Genomic DNA, 11,183 nt, shown 5'->3' on the forward strand with positions numbered 1-11,183 from the left:
GGAAATGCGGGAGACGCGGTCAAGGGCGTTGAGGTGAAACTACTACAAGGCAGTATCAGAAAACCAGAGGGTTACACAAACGTTGCCAGGGGGCTGAGGTATAGAAGCGTCAATCAGAGCTGCCAGGGTGATGAAAGGCAAGAGACATTTGCTGCAGATATGGGAATCTGGGAAACTCTCACATGACAAATTCGCATGTAGCATAATCTCAGCACATAGCTTGTCCTGCCAACGTTAGTCTTTCAAACTACTGTAACTCATTCATTTACAGCGTCTGTTAATTGGGCATAATGATTATATTCAACATGTGAGTTTGCTCGCTGAGCTGGAAGGGTAGCCCACAAACCCACCAACACACTAAAACAGCAGCTAATGAACTTAAAAGACCCTATACAGACAACAAATAAAACAAACGTCATCTACAAAATACCTTGCAAGAACTGTGACAAACACTACATTGGACAAACTGGCAGAAAGCTAGCCACCAGGATACATGAACATCAACTAGCCACAAAACGACATGACCCACTATCACTCGTATCCTTACATACAGATAAGGAAGGACACCACTTTGATTGGGACAACACATCCATCCTAGGACAAGCCAAACAGAGACACGCACGAGAATTCCTAGAAGCATGGCATTCCAACCGGAACTCCATCAACAAACACATTGATTTGGAGCCAATCTACCATCCCCTGAGAAAAAGAACAGGAAATGACATCACTGATGCAGGAAATGACATCACCAACCCAAGGAAAACTAAACAGATAAATAGGAAGTGGGACATAACCCCAGCGCTTCAGTGATGATGTTACCTAGAATGGTGATGAAACGCCTGGGAACAAACCTTCCAGCTCAGTGAACCAGCTTACATCCGGGACAAAATAAAGACCCACTCTCTTGTGGACCGAGAGGAGGAGAGTGTGACTGTGTTGGAGGTGGAAGGAAGACGCCAGGTTGGCTGTGCACCCTTGCAACCGGTGGATATTAATGCTGGCTTTGGCCTAACGCTGGTTCAGGGGAGCAGCCAACCTGCAACGATGGCTGCGGCAAGTGCTCAGCCCCAGGTCAGGGGGTCCGGAACACAATCCGTGTTTCTGTAAAGAAGGTGGATGAAGGTGCACCTGTGGACCGCACCTTCTTTGTGAAGAGGGTCCTGTTGGACTGTTGTGGGGTCACTGCCACGGACATTTATTGCCTGCAGGATTTCCCCGGAGGAGGTTTTTACAATGTAACCTTCTGGAGTCCCAAGCTTTGCGAGCGCTTCCTGGAGGTTTTCAAGGAGAAAGGAGGTGAGGGCCCCCTCTCTGTATTGACCGCTGTCCCGCTGTTTGTGATGCCGGTGCAGAGGAGCCGTATGGTGACTGTACACATGTACAACCCGCATGTGCCAGCAGTTGATGTCCTGACCTTCCTTGGAAGGTACGTGAAGGTGGAAGGGGACCTAACTGACATCGTGGACCCCTTTGGGATCTGGAGCAGTAAGAGGCAGATCGAAGTGATGCTGAAGACGGACGTGGACGGGAACATCGTACACCCACCATTCAGCTTCGCGATCGGCGGGACCAAGGGCTACCTGACCTACACAGGGCAACCTAAAGTCTGCCATGCCTGCGGTAGGTCAGGTCACGTGGCGGCCGACTGCAAAGCCACCATCTGCAGGGAGGAGGGACACCTTGGAAAGGATAGCCCACATGAAAAAAGCTGCAACCTTTGCGGGGAAGCGGGCCACCTCTATAGGGCATGCCCGAGGCAGGGGGCCACCTATGCCCAGGTTACTGGCAGGGGTAATGCAGGGCCAGCCCCCCCGGAGGAGAGGAAGGCACCAGGGCCCTGGAAGGACCCCCTCAATGTGCAGGAGGGCCAGGTCGTGCAGGAGGAACCTGACCTGCAGGATGGGCCCGAGGCCAGCAAAGCGCCCCTGCAGGCTCCGCTCCACCCCCGACAACCGGGAGTCGATGGAGGCGGTGACAGGCGGCCCAGGGGAGTGGACGACGGTCCGGAAAGCAAGGAGGAAGGTGTATCGACGTGCCCAGGAACCGCAACCATCAGGCAGAAAGAGGCAGCTACAGGGGGGGCTATAAGAGCTCCTCTGACGAGGGACATTCAGAGAGGGCCCGCCCGAAGCAGAAGTTAAAGATCTCGAGGGAGAAGGAAAGCAGCACTCCGCTTCCAGGTGACGGGAGGCATCCTGAGGCTCCCTCCGACACCCACCCACGCACCACTGGGGCCCTGGAGGGCCCCCCGGAACTTCCAGGCGGGAAGGAGGAAACAACGTGTCCCCAGCCTGACCCAGAGCCGGACCCTCCTGCCTCCGCACCCCTGACGGGGGGATGCCACCCGGAAGGCAGCACGGACGGTTTCCTGAGCCCGGAGAGCGTCCAGCAGTTAGCCCGGGCAATGGGCATGAAGGGACAGATGGAGGGGCTGGACCTTGGACTTGGGGAGGGTACTGCGGTCACTGCCCACAATGGGGGTACGAGTTGTGAGCATTAATGTGCGCAGTGTCAAGTCCACCGCAAGCTGTGTATCCACGTTGGCCTACCTGACCACCATCAAGGCAGACCTCCTGTTTCTGCAGGAGTGTGGGATACCGCACCTCAGCAGGTACGGGAAATGGTCCGGTGCCTGGACCTGTGGGCCTTCGATCTGGTCGGGGGTAACGACTGTCGATCCTCGGGCCTGGCTATTCTGCTGCGGGGGCGTGACTTCACCATCTCTCAAGTTCAGGAGGTGGTGGGGGGGGGGCGCCTCCTAGTGGCTGACGTCACCTACAGGAACGCTGCCCTGAGGCTGATCAACGTGTACGCCCCAGCGGTACGGAGTGAGTGGTTGGCCATCCTGCAGCGGCTTCCACCCCTGCTGGCCACGTGTTTCTCCTTTCAGAAGGTGCGCAAAGAGAGCTCTGTGCTTAGCCAGCTGAAGGAGGACGACGGCTCGGTAACATCGTCTCGGCCTGACATTTTGAGGATCAGCAGATCCTTCTATGCCGGACTGTACAACGCGAAGCCCATGGACAGCATGACCTCCGAGTCATTCCTGTCGTCTATCACGGAGGTCTTAGACGACGGCACGAGGGAGTGGCTGGACTGGCCGATGTCCCTGGACGAGCTGACCAGAGCCCTCAAGCCCTTGGAGAGGAATAAGACTCCCGGGAGCGACGGCTTACCGGTCGAGCTGTATTCCGCTCTGTGGGACCTGGTCAGCCAGGACCTGCTGGAGGTGTACGATAGTGCGCTTCAGGCAGGGGAAATGTGCAAGTCCATGAGGAAGGGCATCATCACCCTCATTTACAAGAGGAAGGGGGAGAGGGAAGAAATTAAGAATTGGCTTCCCATTTCACTATTGAACGTGGACTACAAAATCCTGGCCAAGGTCAAGGCCAACCGGGTCAGGTCTGTCCTGGAGTCGGTGATTCACCCTGACCAAACCTGTGCTGTGCCGGGCAGGAAGATCGCTGAGAGCCTCGCGCTCATCAGGGATACGATTGCCTACGCGCAGGACAGGCGGGTGGACCCCTGCCTCATCAGCCTGGACCAGGAGAAGGCCTTCGACAGGGTCTCTCATGCTTACGTGTTCGGGGAGGGCATCCGCAATCGGATCCGGCTGCTCTACACCAACATCGTTAGAGCAGTCTCGATCAACCGTTGGGAATCACCGTTTTCCCGTCAGATGTGGAGTCAGACAGTGCTGCCCGCTCTCTCCTGCCTTGTTCATGTGCTGTGTGGAGAACTTCGCTGCATCCATCAGGTAGGACGTGAGCCTGAAGGGCGTGACTATCCCAGGTAGCGGAGGCCTTCAGGTCAAGACCTCCCTGTACATGGACGATGTCGCTGTCTTCTGCACCGATCATCGGTCAGTGAGTAGGCTGTTGGACATCTGCGGCCAGTTTGAACTGGCCTCGGGTGCCAAAGTCAATAGGGGTAAGAGCGAGGTCATGTTCTTTGGGAACTGGGACAACCGCTCCTTCATCCCCCTCACCCTCAGGACAGACCACCTGAAGGTGCTGGGTATTTTGGTTCGGTGGAGCTGGGGCATGCACTAAGACCTAGGAGGAGCGTATCACCTAACTGAAGCAGAAGCTGGGCAGGCGGACGCTCCGGTCCCTCTCCATCGCAGGTAAGAACCTGGTTGTCAGGTGCGAGGGGCTTTCGGTACTGTTGTATGTGGCGCAGGCCTGGCCAATTCCCTGGACCTGTGCCGTTGCGGTCACCCGGGCCATCTTTCACTTCATTTGGGGTCGAGGATGGACCAGGTCCGCAGGGACACCATGTACAAAGACCTGGAAAACGGTTGGGGGGATGGGCGTACCGAACACCACCCTTGCCCTGATAGCTACCTTTGTGTGTGGCCGCATCAAGCTGTGCGTAGATCCTCAGTACGCAAACACCAAGTGTCACTACTTACTGAGGTTCTACCTGTCCCCGATGTTGCGAAGGATGGGCCTGGCCTCATTGCCGCGGAACGCTCTGAGTAGTTGGACCCTCCCGTACCACCTGTCCTTCGTGGAGAAATTTTTGAAGGGAAACACCTTTTGACCACAAGGCCGTCAGGCAGTGGTCAGCACGTAGTATCCTCGAGACCCTTCGGGAAAAGGAGAGGGTGGATCCCGTCGTGTGGTTCCCCACGCAGACTGCCAAAGTCGTTTGGCAGAATGCCTCATTGCCAGAACTTTCAAACAAGCACAAGGACATTGCTTGGCTGGCGGTGAGAGGGGCTCTGCCAGTGAGATCCTTTATGCATGCCCGGAATCTCTGCACCATCGCACGCTGCCCTCGAGGCGGCTGCGGGGGGGACGAGACTGTCGATCACCTCCTTCTGGAGTGTGCCTATGCGCAGGAGGTCTGGAGGGGGATGCAGTGGTATTTGTCAAGGTTCATCCCGAGCAGCTCCGTGACACGGGACTCCATGCTCTACGGACTGTTTCCCGGGACGCACACCAAGACCAACATCAACTGCGCCTGGAGGACCATCAATGCGGTGAAAGACGCTGTTTGGTCTGCCCGCAACTTGCTGGTCTGCCAGCTGAAAGAACTGACCCCGACCGAGTGTTGCAGACTGGCGCACTCCAACGTCCAGGACTATGTGCTGAGGGACGCGCTAAATCTTGGGGCAGCCGCCGCCAAGGCGCGGTGGGGAAAGACCACCGTATGAAACCCCTCGTCCAGAATAGAAAAAAGGGCCCTATCTGGTGACTGGGCCCAGCTGGCGCCTTCCCCAACTGGTTGGGGGGGCCAACGGTTACTGTGCGGGGAGACGACTGCCGGGGTATTTTCTTTGCTTTGTTTTTTTCCCTTCAGTTGGTGTACGTACGCCTTGGGTAACCCAGAGCGGCTTGCATGACTGGGTAGGTGTATAAATATGTTTTATTTTTTGTACATCTTATGAATAAAGTATTTTTTTCAAATAAAAGTGACGAAAAGTCTGAAAACTAACCTTCCAGCTCAGCGAGGAAACTCATCCAGAAACTCAACCTGAGCTGCAAATCTTCTCAAAACTCACTATTCTAGTCAACAAACAAATCACTGACTGTTTTACTGCCACGAACCTGAGCTTTTCTGTGAGATTTGACTGTGTTCTGAATCAAACCAATCTTCCCCTCAATTCTTTCAGGGAATCTCGAACCGGCACTTGCCACTATAATGAAGTCGAGGTGATTTGGGTGCTGTCTGCCATGTGACTGCCTGATACTTAATTCTCTTACCAGGTCCTTGAACAGTGCTGAACACCATTCTACAATGGTCAGAAATTCTACTCATATCCAGCACGCTGTCATTTACAGTTGGCACATGTGAGATGGCTAGTGTCCCACCTCCAATGCTGTCCCTCTCCCTTATGTTTTGTCCTGCTCTCCCTACCAGAGGGGGAAAATTGAGACATATGAGTGAAAATAATTGGATACATTAAATGGATTGCCAGAGATCATTTATTGAAAATGACTATGATAGAGAGGGACGACGTTACTTAAATATGAAGGTAAGCATCAGTGGTTAGATGGGAACGTAAGGAAATGCATAGACAGAGAGGGATGCTAGTGCTCTATGGTGGATGACTTTGAGGAGCAGGGTTGAGCGGAGTAAGGGGGGGAAATGTTGTGATACAAACAAGGGATGGTGATTTTTCCTTCCCGGGGGTAACAAGGGGTCACTGTCTCAGGATATGGGGTGAGCCATTTTGGGCTAAGAAAAGGAGGAACGTTTTTCACTCAGATGCTGGTGAGCCGGTGGGATTTTCTACCAAAGTGGAGGCCAAATCATTGAATACTTTTCAGAAAGAAATAGGTAATTAGATCATTTCAATTAGTAGATAGCAAAGACATAATCTCCTTGGGTCTAAGGTGGTATGGCAACTGAGTGGGAGAATGGCAATGAAAAAGAGGATCAGCCATGATCATGTTGAATAGCGAAGAGGACCCATAGGGGTAAATGACCTCCTCCAGGTCCTATTTTCTTGTGCCACTGTGTTAAATATCAGGACATAGTTGAATTTGCCACCTTGCCCACCAGCTCAGATACTCAAACCATTTCAGATACAGACTCTATGGCCCTACCTCCTTTGTTTCACCTGAAAGCTGCTTTCTTCCATTAATATGGGAGAGTATCTCCTGACAAGACCCAGGCACATCATTTTGGCAAAATGTGATCTTTGAAAATATTGGCTCCATTTCACCAATTCTATCCATTCTCCCAATCCAAAATCCATCAAATTTGATGGCTGGGATGTTCTGTCAATATTGGATTTGATCACATCAATCTTCATCACATTGACTCAAGTCATATGTTAAAGAGATCTGAAAAAAAATGATGATAATAATATAAATATTGATAACAATTGCATCTCAAAAACTTGATTGAGTTTTTTTGCAGAAGTAACCAAGAACATTGATGGGAGTACACCAGTAGACATTGGTCATTTCAATTTTAGTGAAGCCTTTGATAAGGTTCTGCAAGATAGACTAATCAGTAATGTTGGAAGTCATGGGGTTCAAGGTGAGTTTGCCAATTGGGTACAAAATTGGCTTAACGACAGGAGACAGAGACTGATAGTGGAAGGTTGTTTCTCGGGCTGGAGGCTTGTGACCAGCGGCGTTCACAAGAATCAAGGCCGGGTCCACTTCTGTTTTGTCATTTATATAGATGATTTAGATGAGAGTATAGAAAGCATGGTTAGTAAGTTTGCAGATGACACCAAGGCTGGTGATTAGGTAGACAGTGAAGGAGGTTAATCGAAGATTGCAAAGAGATCTTGATCAATTGTTCACGATAATCAAGCATGAAGCAGGATGAGGTTAGTAGCGAGAAAATGGAGGAAACCAAGCGGAGGCTTGGGGACCACTTTGCAGAACACCTCCGCTCGGTTCGTAATAAACAACTGCACGTCCCAGTTGCGAACCATTTTAACTCCCCCTCCCACTCCTCAGACGACACGTCCATCATGGGCCTCCTGCAGTGCCACAATGATGCCACCCAAAGGTTGCAGGAACAGCAACTCATATTCCGCTTGGGAACCCTGCAGCTCAATGGTATCCATGTGGACTTCACAAGCTTCAAAATCTCCCTTCTCCCCACTGCATCCCAAAACCAGCCCAGCTTGTCCCCGCCTCCCTAACCTGTTCTTCCTCTCACCTATCCCTTCCTCCCACCTCAAGCCGCACCTCCACTTCCTACCTACTAACCTCATCCCACCTCCTTGACCTGTCCGTCTTCCCCGGACTGACCTATCCCCTTCCTACCTCCCCACCTATCCTCTCCTCTCCACCTATCTTCTTTTCTCTCCATCTTCGGTCCACCTCCCCCTCTCTCCCTATTTATTCAAGAACCCTCTCCCCATCCCCCTCTCTGATGAAGGGTCTAGGCCCGAAACATCAGCTTTTGTGCTCCTGAGATGCTGCTTGTCCTGCTGTGTTCATCCAGCTCCACACTTTGTTATCTTGGATTCTCCAGCATCTGCAGTTCTCATTATCTTTGATCAATGGTTCAATGGGCTGTGAAGTGGCAGATGGGGTTTAATTTCGATAAATGTGAAGTGTTGCATTTCGGTAAAACAAGCAAAGGCAAGACTTGAACAATAAAAGGTAAGGCCTTTGGTAGAGTTGTAGAATAAATAGACCACAGGGTCTAACCACATAATTCTTTGAAGTTTGCATCACATAAAGGTAGGGTGGTAAAGAAGGCATTTAGCATGTTTGCCTTCATTGCTCAGACATTTGAGTGTAGGAGTTGAGATGTTATGTTGAGGATGTACAAGGTGTTGGTAAGGCCTCTTCTGGAGTAGTGTGACCAGTTCTGGTCATCCTGCCAGAGGAAGGATATTATTAAGCTGGAGAGGGTTCAGAAGAAATTTACCAGGATGTTGCTGGGAATGGAGAGGTTGACTTATAAGGAAAGGTTGGATAGGCTGGAACTTTTTTCACTGCAACGTAGAAGGTTGAAGGGTGACCATGTAGAGGTTTATAAAATCATAGAGGGTATAGATAAGGTGAATGGCAGGTGGTTTTTCCCTAGGGTGGGGGATTTCAAGACTAGGGGGCATATTTTTATGAGACGAGAACGATTCAAAAAAGACACAAGGGCTAATTAACCAGATAGTGGTTCGTGTATGGAATGAATTCTCAGAGGAAGCAGATGTGGGTGCAATTACAAGGTTTAAAAGACATTTGGATAAGTACATTAATAAGAAATATTTGGAGAGATATGAGCCAAGTGGCAGACAGGGGCGGCTGTTTTGTTTGGACTGGATGGGCCAAAGGGTCTGCTTCTGTGCTCTATGACACTACGACTCTACAAAAAGGCAGTCCAACTACACTTCCTTCAGGCTTCCTGCGCAATATCACTCCATGACTGTACTGCGCCTAATAGCAACAGGACCTTAAAATCCGACCCGAAGATGTGGGGAAGAGCGAAACTAGAGACTGTCAACGTAAGAGAGTCACCAAGCATTCCGACACGGAAATCAGGAGAAACCGCTTTACCCAGAGGTAATAAGATTGTGGATGTCGCTACCATGTGGAGATCCAGTCTTTTTCCACCCTAGGCTGTATCCTAAGGCACTTCCTGCCACAACCCACTGTCGAAACTGGGTCCCTTTAAAACTAAATGTTGCTAGAATTCACTGTGCATCACAAGATTTCACTTAACTGCTGTTACACCAAGAACTAGCTTTCCAAATTTCTAGCATGTAAAAACAAAAGGAAAGGTCTCAAGAATTATCAGGGTCACGCAGGTCATGATATTCCCTTGAACTGGTGTCAATGATTTATTCAATAATGTATGGACTCTAGCATCCTAGTACTGTGAGGCAGCAGTGCTAACCACTGAGGCACGGCGCCACCCTATAAACGTTGGCTCACCAAAGGGAGAGCTACATGCACTTCTATAAATAGTATTGTAGAAACTTTGGCAATCACCTGAACAGATTCAATAGGCCATTGGCTTTTATAGAATAGCATCAACGCATTGTTTGGAAAAATAAGAAGGTTTTGTTCTTAGAAAGAATGGTAAAGTAACCTTCAGGTGAAGGTGGGCAAGATGATAACAGCCATCCAGACATCTTGAGTACTTACCCATGGTCATTAACCAAAAGGGCTCAGAACAGTGAATGACACAGTATAGACCGTCAACCCTGAAACTAAGGTATATTAACGGGGGTAGGTGGGAAGCGACTTAGAGAGAGGGCAGACTAGCCATCACCTTCTTGGGAGAATACCAGAGGTTTGAAGTGAGAGCAAGCACTGTTACCATCAAAGACATTGAAACATCAGGGATGAATACCACCAGACCACTTTAAATTGTGAGGGCAGACCGCCTCTACCCCTCCATTCCACAAAACATCCTTAGAATCAGTAAGCTGTTCTCTTCTGTCTCAGGTTTTATATGACCTTCCTTTGTCTAATTAACTAATGTATCATATCTAAATTGGCATGTTTTAATAAACTAAGTAAACTGTCCGAAAATCACTTGCAAATGATCAACTGCCTATATTAGCTAACTCAAATTCTAGATCATTCAGCCCCAGAGTCTGGCCTCCCTTCCCCTCACCTTCAATACTGAAGAAAAATTTATGAACCCCCAAACTATGTGCCATTCCTCATCTGTCTGCCTTAATTCAAAGTGACAACTGGTGGGAAATGCCAGGGCATATTAGCTTAACAGTACTCAGCTCTCCTTACTGCTTTATAAGGTTGTGTAAGGTTCTGAAGGGGCTAATGTTAATATTACATTTACTACACCTTTTTCACTGATGGCACAATCTGTACACAGAAACCTGAAATTCTACTCCAGCTCTTGGAGGGAACAGATGTATTAGCATCAACCCCCCAAGGCCCTACTCATTATGTCCGACCAAATAAAATTGTATATGTTGCTATCCTGTTATCTAAGAATAGTGCCTCTTTTGTAGATTCGTTATGGTGGTGTACACTCTGTCACTAATCACTAGACATTCCCAAGATAAATACTGTTTGGAGGTTCAGTGAGGACTGATCGAATGAGTGGCCTGCTTCCACACCATAGGGATTCAAATCTATTCTATAAAAGCCAATGGCCTGTTGAATCTGTTCAAGTGATTGCCAAAGATGCTACAATACCATTTACAGAAGTGCATGTAGTTCTCCCTTTGGTGGGCCAACGTTTATAGGGTGGCACCATGCCTCAGTGGTTAGCACTGCTGCCTCACAGTACTAGGAACCCAGGCTCAATCCCAGCCTCAGGTGACTGTCTGTGTGGAGTTTGCACGTTCTCACCATGTCTGGGTGGATTTCTTCCAATTTCCTCCCACAGTCAAAAGATATGCAGGTTAGGTGGATTAGCCATGCTAAATTGCCCATACTGTTCAGGGATGTGTCGATTAGGAGGATAGGTCTGGGTGGGATGCTCTGAGGCTCAGTGTGGACTTGTTGGGCTGAAGGGCCTGTTTCCACACAGAAGGGATTCTATGAAAACAAAGACAATGAGGAAAGATGGCAGTGAATCACCTCCAACAATTCATACCCTATACAATACATTGTGCCATGAACCCTTTGGAAAATGAACTGTTTCTCAAACTCCACTACTCCCAGGCTCATCACTAAATATTTAATCAAATTACTCAAAGTCTCCTTATTTACCTGTCTGATAGTTTCAGATTAACAGAAAGCAATGACCGGAATTCTGTACTTAGCAAGATACTACTATTAACCACA

The sequence above is a fragment of the Stegostoma tigrinum genome, chromosome 8 (assembly GCF_030684315.1).
Source record: "Stegostoma tigrinum isolate sSteTig4 chromosome 8, sSteTig4.hap1, whole genome shotgun sequence".
Classification (NCBI taxonomy): Eukaryota; Metazoa; Chordata; class Chondrichthyes; order Orectolobiformes; family Stegostomatidae; genus Stegostoma; species Stegostoma tigrinum.